The sequence below is a fragment of the Hyla sarda genome, unplaced genomic scaffold (genome assembly GCF_029499605.1).
Source record: "Hyla sarda isolate aHylSar1 unplaced genomic scaffold, aHylSar1.hap1 scaffold_111, whole genome shotgun sequence".
NCBI classification, from domain to species: domain Eukaryota; kingdom Metazoa; phylum Chordata; class Amphibia; order Anura; family Hylidae; genus Hyla; species Hyla sarda.
Window position 1 is genome coordinate 388,350 of NW_026607730.1, and position 14,811 is coordinate 403,160.

At 47.0% G+C, this 14,811-nt stretch overlaps 2 protein-coding genes across 9 annotated transcripts in view; one reads left to right on the forward strand and one right to left on the reverse strand.

Annotated features, from left to right (window-relative positions):
* Positions 1-1,648, reverse strand: part of LOC130301098 (uncharacterized) — a 43,963-nt gene extending 42,315 nt beyond the window's left edge. For 3 of the 8 annotated variants that reach the window (XM_056551591.1, XM_056551590.1, XM_056551588.1), the window contains exon 1: positions 1,365-1,628. The gene's annotated coding sequence lies outside the window, so the exon portion shown is untranslated. Of the gene's footprint in view, positions 1-1,364 lie in introns of all 8 variants that reach the window. The other 5 variants (XM_056551594.1, XM_056551592.1, XM_056551587.1 and 2 more) reach the window with 3 other exon arrangements.
* Positions 1,546-14,811, forward strand: part of LOC130301100 (uncharacterized) — a 100,438-nt gene continuing 87,172 nt past the window's right edge. The window contains exons 1-2 of the mRNA XM_056551598.1: positions 1,546-1,678; positions 10,542-10,651. The gene's annotated coding sequence lies outside the window, so the exon portion shown is untranslated. The remainder of the gene's footprint in view (positions 1,679-10,541; positions 10,652-14,811) is intronic.

Consider the following 14,811-nt stretch of genomic DNA (forward strand, 5'->3'; position numbering starts at 1 on the left):
AGATAGATAGATAGATATGAGATAGATATGAGATAGATAGATATGAGATAGATAGATATGAGATAGATAGATAGATATGAGATAGATAGATAGATAGATATGAGATAGATAGATAGATAGATAGATATGAGATAGATATGAGATAGATAGATATGAGATAGATATGAGATAGATAGATATGAGATAGATATGAGATAGATAGATATGAGATAGATAGATATGAGATAGATAGATAGATAGATATGAGATAGATAGATAGATAGATATGAGATAGATAGATAGATAGATATGAGAGATAGATAGATAGATAGATATGAGAGATAGATATGAGAGATAGATAGATAGATATGAGAGATAGATAGATAGATATGAGATAGATATGAGATAGATTGATATGAGATAGATAGATAGGTAGGAGATAGATAGGAGATAGATAGGAGATAGTCCATAAAAAGTAGCACATCCAGAGTAGTGAAATGGGTGCAGGCCAACTGAACCTCGGCACTCTGGTTCAACTGGATAGGTAATGGATAAAGGCAGCACACCACAATAGTAGAATCCAAAAAACTGTGAATTTATTCCATGATGTGAATAACAACGTTTCGGTGATCTCTCACCGCCATTTTCAAGTCACTCGTGTGTGCTGCGGTCTTTCTCCAGTACTACCTCAGTTGGGACTCCTAACCAGTGCCCCTGTGACGGCATGCACCTTTTTTCCTAACCAGTGCCCCTGTGATGGCATGCACCTTTTTTCCTAACCAGTGCCCCTGTGATGGCATGCACCTTTTTTCATTTTTTTGCTTTTTGTGGATGTGCTGCTTCTTTTTCCAAGTAGATAGATAGATAGATATGAGATAGATATGAGATAGATAGATATGAGATAGATAGATCAGTGTTTCTCAACCAGGGTGCCTCCAGCTGTTGCAAAACTACAGCTCCCAGCATACCATGATAGATAGATAGGAGATAGATAGATATGAGATAGATAGATAGATAGATATTGTCTCTTTCTGATGTGTCGAGACAATATCTTATTCAAGGGGAACACTGTCATTGCAACAGGTATGCATGAAATCTATGTATGTATGTTGGGGGTAACTTGGTGTAAATTCCCTTTAAACTGTGTGGGCAAGGGATCATGGATGACAAGAGAGGACATCTAGTCTAGGTTACTGGAATGTCCCTGATCCTGTGCTGGTGTAAGTGATACATATAACACACAGTGAAGGCACCTCCCGATGCGCCCTATACACAGGGGACTACAATGACACCACCCCGAAGCATCTGATCTGTATGTGTCCATTGCGACATTGTTACCCTTGATATAAGCATACAACTATGGGGAAAATTATTTTTCCACTCACCTGAATAATGTGACAGGACTTGGTTGCCAAGGACAACAGCCATATAGATGAGCGAAGTCATCTCTTCAAGTATGCCGATTTTGGAAGTGAGCATGTGCAGAACAACGGACAAGCATTGGATGATACATTGGTTGCTATGGATGCCGGGCTTTGCAATCAAACTCAGAAGAGTTGCCGGGTGCAGCAACACAGGTTGCCATGGACGCTATGTGACGTGTCTAATAGACCGGAAGTCGTAAGCTTATACAGCGGGAGGCTGTAATAGGATGAAATAAGCGTCCCGGAAGGAGAGTACCGTGGTAGCGGCTCAGGAGGTAATTTATACATTGATTTTGGACATTTTCTTTATGGACACTGTTTGCACTTCATGATCGGGTGATGCACAATGAACCATATACACTTTGTGCACAAAGAATGGACACTGATTTGCATTCAGATGCTCTGGATGCCTTAATTTTAAGCTATTTTGTATTCTGTTTACATATGTAAATCACTGTGATGTCATAAATTTGTGATTGGTTGGCTTATTTAAGCCTCATACATGTTACCTGTTAAGCACTTGAGAAAGCCAGCGTGAGGCTGGAGAAACGTAGTCTCTATCACATCATGGAATAAACTCACTTTCCTTTTTGATACAAGCTGTGGTGTGCTGCCTGCATTTTTTCTGTAGATAGATAGAAAGACCATAAAAAGCAGCACATCCAGAGTAGTGAAATGGGTGCAGGCCAACTGAACCTCGGTGCTCCGGTTCTACTGGATAGGTAATGGATAAAGGCAGCACACCACAATAGTAGAATCCAAAAAACTGTGAATTTATTCCATGATGTGAATAACAACGTTTCGGTGATCTCTCACCGCCATTTTCAAGTTACTCGTGTGTGTGCTGCGGTCTTTCTCCAGTACTACCTCAGTTGGGACTCCTAACCAGTGCCCCTGTGACGGCATGCACCTTTTTTCATTTTTTTGTGGATGTGCTGCTTCTTTTTCCAAGTAGATAGATAGATAGATGTGAGATAGATATGAGATAGATAGATAGATGTGAGATAGATAGATATATAGATAGATGTGAGATAGATATGAGATAGATATGAGATAGATCAGTGTTTCTCAACCAGGGTGCCTCCAGCTGTTGCGAAACTACAGCTCCCAGCATACCATGATGATGGGGGGGTGTGGGATGATGACAAGGGGATGATGAAGGGGGGGTGGGATTATGACAAGGGGATGATGAAGGGGGCTGTGGGATGATGACAAGGGGATGATGAAGGGGGGTGGGGATGATGACAAGGGGAAGATAAAGGGGGAGGGGATGATGAAGGGGGTGTGTGGGATGATGACAAGGGGATGATGAAGGGGTGTGTGGGATGATGACAAGGGGATGATGACGAGGTTGATGATGACAGGTGATGATGATGAGGGTGTTAATGACGGGGGTCTGGATGATGACAGGGGGGATGATGTATTTCCCACCCTAGGCTTATACTCGAGTCAATAACTTTTCCTGGGATTTTGGGGTAAAATTAGGGGCCTTGGCTTATATTCGGGTCGGATTATACTCGAGTATATACGGTATATAAATATATATAAAATTATATATGTATATATATTTTTATTTTATATATATAATTATTTATATATACATATATACATATATATTGTGGCAGTGTGGCAAGGAAATGGTGTATTTCCTTGGCTCACCCTGCAGAAGCTCTCACCTGCTTCTTAAGTAATGAAGCAGGAGGGAAGAGAGGTGTGTATATAAGATGGAGAGTCAGTCTAATCTGGGCTCTTCCTAGGAGACAGCATGTCGGCTGTAGGGAAGAGACAGAGCCTGCTGAGGAGTACACAGCCCGAGCTATGAGTGGCTCAAAGACAGTGACATGAATTGTGAGTAGAAGGTTGCAGGGGACATATGTTTAACCGGCTGAGGGAAGCTCAGCGGTTGTTAGTCAGGACAAGCTGATCTGTTTAGTCAGTGACCAGACGGTCTAGGATTTTGTTTTGTTCCTGCTTTTTGTTTATTTCTTTCCCTGCAACCTGTCTAATAAAACTGGCAAGGTGCCAGATTTGCATTATAAGCGTTTGTTTGCTGGTTTATTGAGAAGAAACGCATCCTGTGGCGTGGTCCAGGACAATCCCAGAGCTAATCCCCCAAGACGGATCATCACAATATATATATATATATATATATATATATATATATATATATATATATATAGATGTCCCGATACCATTTTTTAAAGTACGAGTACCGATACTTTAATTCTAGTACTCGCCAATACCAAGTTCGAGTACTTATATTTTAAAGGGAATCTGACACCAGGGTGACCCGGTTTCTGGCGCTGTCTACCGTATGATATGTGGGTCCTTGTTGTGTACAATGGAGGTGGCTGCTGTAGTATGAGCCAAGATTTCTCTCTTCTCCATTGGACAGAACAGGGAATTTGCCTTGGTGGTGAGACCGATGACCACATGATGAGCAGCGGTAGAAACCGGGCCACCTGCACGATCTACCTATAAATTCAAGTTAGTGCAGGTGACTCTGCTGTAAGATTGTCTTTAATAGTAGGTAGTATCCCCTTGCAGACATTAGCAGCAGCCACCTGTGCAGTCGTGATTAGTAGCCTGCCTGTAGACAGCTGCCTCCCTTGTAGACAGCAGCCCCCTGTAGACCACAGCCCCCCTTTAGACAGTGGGCCCCCATTTAAACAGCAGCAGCAGGGCCCCCCCTTTAGAAAGCAGCAGGGCCGCCCCCTTTAGACAGCAGCAGGGCCGTCCCCTTTAGACAGCAGCAGGGCCCCCCTTTAGACAGCAGCAGGGCCCCCCCTTTAGACAGCAGCAGCCCCCCCATTTAGACAACAGCAGCAGGGCCCCCCCGCTTAAACATTAGTAGCAGCCCCCTCCTTGCAGGCAGCTCACCTCCTCGGGTCGGGTGCTAGTGCTGCCGCTCTGCTGCCCCGTCCACATCGTGTCGTCCTATGGAGGAGCATGTGACATACACGTCACTCTGCTTCCTCCGTAGCGTTACGTTGGGCGCAGGGGTGGAGACGGAGTGACGTGTGTGTCACATGCTCCTCCATGGACAACTATGATGCGGACGGGAGGATGGAAGAACGGGGCAGCAGAGCGGCACCAGGTATCGGGCATGGTATCGGGGACATTAAACAAGTCCCCGATACCCTGCAAATGGCTAGTATCGGCCCTGATACCGATACCAGTATCGGTATCAGGACATCCCTATATAGAATATGTGGTATCCCGGTACCGTATTTAATACGTTACCTTGTGGTGAGGTCCCCAAAGTCAGAGTCTCTAGGAACAGTGGGGGTCCTCTACCTTAGCTAGCCCCTCGTCACCCCTTAGTTAATTATGTAAATAAACAAATAAATATGTCTATTAAAGAATCTTGTTCGCGTCGCAGGACCTGCGGGTCATGTGACCGAGTTGCAGAACTCTATGGTTTGCTGAAGGACCTTTGGTGGTTCTCATGACATGTGATCACCCACAATCCATTGTAACGGTGAGTGACAGCTGATTGGACCAATCCTAAATGGCCAGCCCCTGCCCATATAAGGGAGCTGCGCCATCTTGATCGCTCTCTTTGGTTGCTGACTCTGGATGAGGTAGGACCTCCGCAGCTTACAAGACAAATTACTAGGCCTAAGCCTTGCGGCCTTAGCCTGCGCTAGAGACGGATAGTTCATACAATTTCCTGCTACCTCAGCATGATCTCCGGACCTAATCAAACCCCTAAATCCGGCGGATCTATGCAAATACAATCCTCTAAAGCTAAAGATAACTTTCCGGTCCTAAGCATCTGTCAATCACTGCTGTGCTGTTTCAATAGACTCTGTTATCTGGACTGTTACCATTATTGCAAATACAGAAAATCTTCATTAAAGATTCCGCAAGTTTTAAGTTCAGCACTGCTGTGGACAATCTATTTATTTCGCACTCACCTATCGCTCTTGGGAAGGGTGGCGATAGGCCCAGCATCAATACAGAGTTTTAACCCAAACCCTGGCGTCACGAGTGACAAGGGTTAATAGCACCCTTTCAGTATCTAGAACAGCAACACCCCAACTAACCTACACCCCACAAGGCTTTCCACACAGTTCCTCACCACAAAGCCTTTTTGGCGTCGCACGAACAGGATTCGGGTGTGTGCCTGCTGCTGTTGCCACTAGTGAAATTGTACTTCCCCCACCCCCCCCCCCTCCCAAAAAGTAACAGACTTTATTCATGTGTCGCAGAACGTATTACAGTGTACAGGAGCGGTGCGTGTGGTGCGAATTACATGGGGGCCACGCGAAAAATAAGGGGGAGGCGAAGATTTATTTGCTGCAATGTGTAAACTGCGAAAAAAATTCAGGCTACGATCCTCTGGTCCGGTCAGCATGGGAGGAGTTAACCTGCTGCCGGAGAAGCGTGCAAAGAAGTCCCCGCGCTGCGCCACGACCCGCCCCTGGGCGTGGCTGCCAAGTTGCTGTGTCGCAACCGAAAGGGAATTTGGAAACAGAGGAGTTGTTTCTGGGAGGACCGGAAGTCAGGGCTGCACCGATGGCGTCCTTCCTGCCGGCCGCCATTTTGGGGAAGCTCACTATATAAGAAACCCTGCAAAGCAACCTCTTCAGTCTGCACAAGGAGCCGAAGAGTACAGACATGGAGGAGAGCAGCGTTCCACGTGGTGAAAACGGCAAAATGGCACCGGAACAGCGGAAAGTTGTGGCAGTCGCAGCCCAACTTTTCCAAGAACTTGCTGACCGTCTGCAGTGGTTGTCATTAGATGAAGAGGGGGCCTGCAAACACCCCAACTAACCTACACCCCACAAGGCTTTCCACACCACACACACACACATATATATATATATGTGGGACGTTCCCTGTGAGTCGTCGTCAAGGCAACGTCACTAGTCCGGGGCCGAGCCCCGAGCACGGCGAAGAGGGCCCCCCGGTGAAAATGGACAGCCCGGAACGACTAACCATCCCCACCGGACGGTCCCTGCAGCATAGATGGCCCGGACCAGCTCACCCTTCCTTCCCACCGAGGGAGGCGAGCACAAAACAAACGGGGGGATGATACTGAAGGCCGCAGTGGTCTTCAACCTGCTGACCTTCAGAGGTTTCAAAACTACAACTCCCAGCATGCCTGGACAGCCTATCCGTGTATTTTCCACAGAGCATTTTTTAAAAAGGACACCACAATCTAAAATCAGGAAACACTATGGGGAAGATTTATCAAAACCTGTCCAGAGGAAAGTTGCTCAGTTGCCCATAGCAACCAATCAGAATACTTCTTTCACTTTTAACAAGACCTCTGCAAAATGAAAGAAGCTATCTGATTGGTTGCTATGGGCAACTGGACAACTTTTCCTTTGCACAGGGGGAGATTTATCAAGCTGTTCCTGCCTTTTTTTTTTTTTTTGCTGTAAAAAGGCGCATTGTTGCGCATTTTTTGCTATTTGCTGGGAGAAGCAGAATTCTGTTTTGACATAGGCAGTGGAAGATATTTACTATATGCGCCTTTTTAAATAAAGCGCATTAATTGGCGCATATCATAAAAAAAAGTGCAAATATAGACCAGAGTAGAGGCAACCTTTTGAAAATGTCAGCAGAACCCTCCTACAGTTTAGTCCCTTGCTACTTGCTATTAAGACCTGTTATAATATCCGTATGTGTGTATGGCCGTTTTAACACCTCTGCTTAAAGACTCCCACAGCCGGGACTACTACTACTCCCATCATGGAAAATACTTATTTCCATGATGGGAGTAGTAATTCCCCAGCTGCGGGAGTCTGCAGACAGCTGGGGAGGCTACATTAGTGTTTGTACTACTACCCCCATCATGGATCAGACTCTGTTCCATGGTGGGGGTTGTAGTAAAGGGGCAGAGGGATTGATCGCAACGGGTCTCACTTCTGAGACCCGATGCGATCAGAAGTTATTAAGCAGGGGAGCGGGCGGCATGGTCCGCTACCCTGCGATCATGATGTATTTTTTACTTTCATTTCAGTACTGAGGAGCCAATCAGGGATCTCAGCAGGGAATTAAAAAATGAACAATGTGAGGGGACATATGTATATTAAAAGTGTCGTGGGGGTGGCAAGATATATAGCGCTGCCAGTGGGTGCATACATATAGCGCTATATATCTAGCCCCCAGCGCATTATAAAAATATACCCCCGCTGCGCATTAATAAAGTAATGACCCTGGCCGGCGCTTTTATATATACATTTATACCCCCTCATCGGCCGGGAGGCTGCTGGAGGTGCTTCTGACAGATATACAAGTCAGATACAGCGCATATGTCTTAATTTTCCCGTGCAGCGCTATGTGTGACAAGTATATCTGTCAGCAGCGCATCCAGCAGCCGCCGGCCAGATGATGCTGATAGATATACTATTCATTCATAGTGCCGGCGGCTGCGTATGTATATAGATGTGCTGGGGGGTCAGACAAATAGCGTTATCTGCCCCCCACAGCGCTTCTATATACATATGCAGCCGCCGTGCTATGAATGAATAATATATCTGTCAGCATCATCGGCCGGGCAGCTGCTGGATGCGCTGCTGACAGATATCACATATAGCGCTGCACAAATGTGCTATATGTGACAAGTATATCTGACAGCAGCGCATCCAGCAGCCGCCCGGCCGATGATGCTGACAGATATACTATTCATTCATAGCACGGCGGCTGTATATGTATATAGAAGCACTGTGGGGGGCAGATAACGCTATATGTCTGACCCCCCAGCACATCTATATACATATGCAGCCGTCGGCGTTATGAATGAATAGTATATGTGGTAGCCCTTGGGGGGTGTATGGTAGTGGTGGTATGGTATAGGTATATAAGGGTTTAATGTCAACCCTAGAGTTCGTGACGCCAGGCTGAGGGCTGGTATGCTGAATCAATTTTCCGGCCCACCCTTCCCAGTAACGATAGGTGCATGAAATAACTGAAGGTCCACAAGAAGATTGAACAATTTTACTGCAGTGCTTGAAATATCCACGGCACAGTAACAGTCTCCTATAAACAGTACTTAAGTTGCTTAGTGACTGACAGTTGTAGCAGACCTTGAGCTAGATATACAGTCTCTGAATTTAGGGAGAGATTTGCAGATCCGTCCGGATTTAGGGGAATTAGGTCCGGTGATGCTGCAGAGTGTCTGGGAATTGATACACTCTCTAATTAGATTGTTCAGCCGTCACCGCAAGGCTCAGGCCTAACTTTGCTGCGATAATTGCTGTGCAGGTCTTGCTTGCTTGCTTGCCCAGGAACAAGAGAGAGATCCTTACTGTTTGGCTGTGCAGGAACAAGAGAGCGAGAAGAAGGCTGCTGCTCCCTTATATGGGCAGGGGGCGGGGCAAATCTGATTGGTCCGAACATCTTCACCATTACTTGGTGTAATGGGATTGCTTAAGTCACAGGGCCTCCAAAGGTCCTTAAGCTTAATACCATAGAGTTCACCTAGTCACATGACCCGCCGGTCCTGCAACGCTATGGAAACAAGTAATTAACCATTTATTTACTGATAAATCACTATATTTACATTAACCTTATATAGACCACTGGTCTACTAGTAGAAATAGAGGCAACAAGGGGCAAACTAAATGACAGGGATCCCTACGTCCCAGGGACTCTGGCTATGGGGACCCATACACAAATAGGTACCATTTAGAATGCAGTACTGGGACACCACATATACCATTCACATATAGCGCTGCAATGGAAAATTTAGACCAATGCGCCGGCGGGTTCACATTAGGCGCTGGCGGGGGGTATAGATGTATACATATAAATGCGCTGGCGGGAGTCATATTTTTAGTAATGCGCTGGCGGGGGTCATATTTTTAGTAATGCGCTGGCGGGGGTCATATTTTTAGTAATGTGCTGGCGGGGAGGGGGGGTGTCATATTTTTAGTAATGCGCCGGCGGGGATAATTACTTTATTAATTCGCTGGCGCGGGTAACAACTTCATTAATGCGCCAGCGTTGGGATATATATATATATATATATATATATATATATATATATATATATATATATATATATATATATGCGCCAGTGGGGGTCATAACTTTATTAATGTGCTGCTTTACATTTACTAAATTGTTCCATCTTTTTACCAAATTGAATGTAAAAAATCTTGTTTCTTTCTAATTTACAAATCCACATTTTTGTTAACCCCTTAAGGACCATTTGGGCATTAAAGGGGTACTACCTTGCTGACAACTTATCCCCTATCTAAAGGATAGGGGATAAGTTGCCTTATCGCGCGGGGTCCCGCCGCAAGGGACCCCCGCGATCTCGCACGCAGCACCCCACTCTCATCAGGCCCCGGAGCGAACATTCACTCCGGGTCTGATGACGGGGCCGGTGATCGTGACGTCACAGCTCTGCCGCCGTGTGACGCCACGCTCTGCCCCCTCAATGCAAGTCTATGGCAGGGGCGAGACAGCTGTCTCGCCCCCTGCCATAGACTTACATTGAGGGGGTGGAGCGTGACGTCACATGGCGGCAGAGCCGTGACGTCACGATACTCCGGCCCCGTGATCTGCAGTCATCAGACCCGGAGCGATGTTCGCTCCGGGGCCTGATGAGAGCGGGGTGCTGCGTGCTGCTGGGGACCCCGCGCGATCAGGCAACTGGTCCCCCTATCCTTTAGATAGGGGATAAGTTGTCAGCAAGGTAGTACCCCTTTAAGGACTTTTTTTTAACGTTTTCGTTTTTTCCTCCTTGCCTTCAAAAAATCATAACTTTTATATTTTCATCCACAGACTAGTATGAGAGCTTGTTTTTTGCACCACCAGTTGTCCGTTGTAATGCCATCACTCACTTTACCATAAAATGTATGGCCCAAAAAAATACTATTTGTGTGGGGATATTAAAAAGAAAATCGCAATTTTGCTAATTTTGGAAGGTTTCGTTTTCACGTCGTACAATTTACGGTAAAAATTACATGTGTTCTTAATTCTTTGGGTCAATACGATTAAAATGATACCAATGTTTCAACCCCCCCTCTCTTTTTCTCCTTCCTCCTTCCCCTTTAGCCGCAGGGGAGGTGATCCCCCCCCTTCCCATCTCTTCCCCCCCCATTCTCTTTCTCCTGACTGTTTTTTACTAATTGTGTTGCCTTTTCTTTTGTGTTCTCATGGCCGACCTCAAGATAGCTACCTTCAACGCCAAAGGGCTGAACACGCCTGAGAAGCGCTCTCAAGTACTCCACCACTTCCACAAACAGAAGGTACACCTAATCTGTTTCCAGGAAACCCACTTCAAGGTAGGCCACGAACCTTCCCTCAAGCACCGACACTACACCACATGGTTTTGTGCTAACAATCCTCAGTCCAGGTCTTGTGGGGTGGCGATTGCTGTTCATAAATCGCTGCCGCATCAGATCCTGGATTGCACTATTGACTCCTCAGCCAGGTACATAGTCCTTTCCCTTCTGGTGGGTGGCCATGAGCTTACCCTCCTGAACGTCTATGCCCCTAACCTCAGACAGATTTCATTCTTGTTAGACTTTACTGACTTTGTCCTACCCCTACTTACAGGTGATACTGTGTGGTGATCTCAACCTCACGCTAGATCCCCTCCTTGATAACTCCTCCAGTCGCTCCTCCATCTCATACTCTGCCATCAAACGGCTGAAACGCGCCCTCTCCCTCTTGCAATTACAGGACGTGTGGCGTCTACTCCATCCCTCGGATAGGGACTACAGCTTCTATTCCCCACCACGTGGCTCCTATAGCCGAATTGATTACATTCTCCTGCAACACAATGCCCTTCCCTGGCTAATGTCCTCCGACATTGGAACTATCCTTTTGTCGGATCATGCCCCCGTGACGTGCACCCTGCGCTTGCCGTTCCTCGTTGGGGGGGAGTGGACCTGGTGCCTAAATGACTCCCTCCTTCTCGACCCTGTTTGTACAGCCGATGTCGGCAGAACCATCGAGAATTTCCTCCTAGATCATGCCCAGGATTCCACTCCTTCGACCGTGAAATGGGAAACTGCAAAATGCGTACTCCGCTGCGTTTTCATTAAGCACGGCACCTGTCTTAGACGGGAAAAAGCTTTTGCCTTGAAGCGGGCCTTAGGTAAGGTCGCTGATTTAGAACTAGCCCACAAAAGTGCACTCTCTGCCTCAGTCCTGGGAGACCTTCTATTGGCCCGACAGGAAGCCAAACGCCTGCTTGACGCCTCCTCAAAATGCGCCCTTCAAGTTTGCCGTAGCAAGTTCTACGAGTTCGGTAACAAGAGTGGGCGGTTGTTGGCTAGGGCGCTTTGGGAGCGGGTGACTAGGTCCCACGTTCCCTGCATTAAAACCTCAGGGGGCGGGAAGGTTTTTACCACACCAGAGATAGCCGATACATTCCGTTCCTATTATACAGACCTGTACAATATTGCTCCTGTTGCCCGCTCTGGCCCTGGGCCTGGCTCTTTCCCAGTCACAGACCTACCCAGTCTCCCTCCTGATGCTGCGGAGGAGCTGGACGCTCCATTCACTCAGGCCCAGCTCTTGGGGGTTATTGCTTCCCTGCCGGGTGGAAAGAGTCCTGGCCCAGATGGCTTCACGGCAGGCTTTTATAAGGCGTTTGGGGAGCGCTTTGCCCCTTTGTTAAGAGGCTTTCAATACTGTGGGCCCTGACGCACCCTTTCCCCCTCAATCTACCTTGGCGCATGTCGCGGTCCTCCCTAAACCGGGCAAAGATCCGCAAGTCTGTTCAAGTTACAGGCCCATTTCCCTGTTAAATGTGGACCTGAACATTTTCGCTAAGCTCATAGCGAACAGACTCAACCCCCGTTTGCCTAAGCTTGTTCATCCTGATCAATCGGGCTTTGTCCCGGGGAGGGAGGCCCGCGACAACACCCTTAAGACCCTGGACCTTATTCATTACGCCCGTTCCCGTAAGATCCCCCTGATGGTCCTCTCCCAGACTGTCCGGATTTGGTGATTTGGTCCAACTTTAAAATCAATTTCTCTAAATCGGAGGCATTGAATGCATCCCTCCCTCAACCCCTATTTGCTTCGGTCCGAGCTAATTTCCCCTTCACCTGGCATCTCTTACTTAGGGATTACCATCCCGGCTGACTTATCCCACTTGTATCAGTGTAACTTTGCCCCCTTGCTCTCTCGGTTCTCATCCCACCTGGATAGATGGCATGGGAAGATCCTCTCCTGGTTAGGTTGGGTCAATGCAATCAAAATGACGCTTCTGCCTAAATTGTTATACTTGCTCCAGACCATACCGATAGCCCTCCCTGCTTCCTATTGGCGAGCTTTGCATAGTCGGTTTGGTGCCTTTATATGGGCCTCCGGGCGTTCGCGCCTCAGCTGGGCGATCATGTTCCGCCCCAAGGAGACGGGAGGGGTGGGCCTACCTGACTGCCGTCTCTATTACTTAGCGGCCATGCACGCACGCCTTCTGGACCTGCCGCACAGCGCTGTTTCTAAATTATGGGTACGCTTAGCACAGGATGTGTCTCCGGTTACTCTTTCCGGGCTCCCATGGTTGTGGCCCCCGCCTCCCTGTCTAACTTATCGTTCACCACCTTGCAAACGCTTTCAGTTTTGTGCAAATCGGGAGCGCAGGACTCTTTAATTGACCCATCGGGTCCACTCCTTCCCATAACTGGAAACCCCGCTTTTTTACTCCCTGGCTGTCCCATGGTACTTTTCTGGGGGGGGGGGGGGGTCGGTCCCTCCCACTACGATTTACCCATGTCCATACACCCACAGAGCTGCTTCCTTTCACTGATCTATGTCCGGATACAGCACCTCAGGGTCGCTGCCGCTATGACTACATTCAGCTGCAACATTTCTACTCCTCTACCAAGCGCTCCACTCATCTGCATCGGGTACTGACCACTTACGAAACACTTTGCCTTACGCCCCCTCCACCCCCACACACGATAGGTTTTCTTTACCGCCTGCTGCTTTCGGGTTCTTCCTCCTCTTTGCCCCCATTTTGCGGAGCCTGGGAGGCAGAGTTAGGACAAACCTTTACTCCTGCTCAATGGGCTAAATGTTTTCTTCTCACTCATAAGTCAGTCATTGCCAATAAGGGGGCAGGAAACTAACTATAAAATACTATCCCGCTGGTATAGGACCCCTGCACAACTCCATAGGTGGTATCCTACCGTGCCTTCAACTTGTTGGCGCTGTGGGTTGGCCCAGGGTACCATGGTGCACATTTGGTAGAGCTGCTCGGCGCTGACCCACTTTTGGTCGGACGTCCTGCGAGTCACTAGGGAGGTCACTGGAATTTCTCTTCTGAACTGTCCTGAGGCGGCCTTGATTTTTCATTTCCCTATGTCCTGTTCCTCCTTCCGTTAATTTCTCCTTAGCAACATGCTTCAGGGCGGTCATTCCCCGCAGGTGGCGATCTCCGGAACCTCTTACTGTAAGTGAGTGGTTGATGGAAATGGCAAACACGCAACGAATGGAGAAGCTGATGGCCCTAACCCCTGCGGAGCATGAGCGCTATAGTAAAACCTGGTCTACATGGATGGCCTTCAGAGAGACTCCTGGTTACAGTGCCTTGTTAGACCCCCCCTACCCCTGCGGCTCCCTAATGTGTTTCTACTTTCCCCTTTCCCTATCTTTGCTGACCCATCCTCTCATCTTCCCTTTTCTCTCTTCCCGTCTTACTCTTTCCCCCTCCTTCATACTGTCCCATCACTGCCCATTTACTTTCTGCTTTTCTGTTGCCTCCTTGGCTTGCACTTTTTTGCCTTCTGAACTATATCGCTGTAATCTTAGCAAGTTGTCTGAGTCTACTCTCCTTGGTCTTTGTCGAGACTCAGCAAAGTTGAACTGTTATACTATGTTCTGATAGTCGTGCCCAGATTTGATTAGTATAATCAAGTACCCTGAGTACTCGCGGATGATTCCCCGTATTTTGTTTGTTTGTCAGATTTCTTTGTCTGCCTTGATTTCTGTTTCTTTGTATTATTGAAATAAAACTTTGAATGATAAAATGATACCAATGATCATATACTTTTTCTATTACTGTTGCACTTAAAAAAAAAAAAAAAAAATCGCAAACTGTTTAGCCAAATTAGTATGTTTAAAATCCCCCTATTTTGAAGACCTATAACTTTTTCATTTTTTTGTATAAGCGGCGGTATGAGGGCTCATTTTTTGCACTGTGATCTGTACTTTTTATTGATACCATATTTGCTTATACACTAAAGAGACAAGTGAGTCATTTAATCAAGAAAATTAAAATTTTATTGAATAAAGATTAAAAAATGGTGTGTGTGTGTGGGGGGGGGGGGTAAACGTACACAGCAGGGGAACAAGGACAACAAGAGGCGTCATTGCTGCCACAATTATGACCATGATAAGGTACAATACAAGGTAGGTATATGGGGATGATGACAGACCAGCGTCTTGACAAAATAAAAAAATAGACAGTGTATATAATTATAAACAA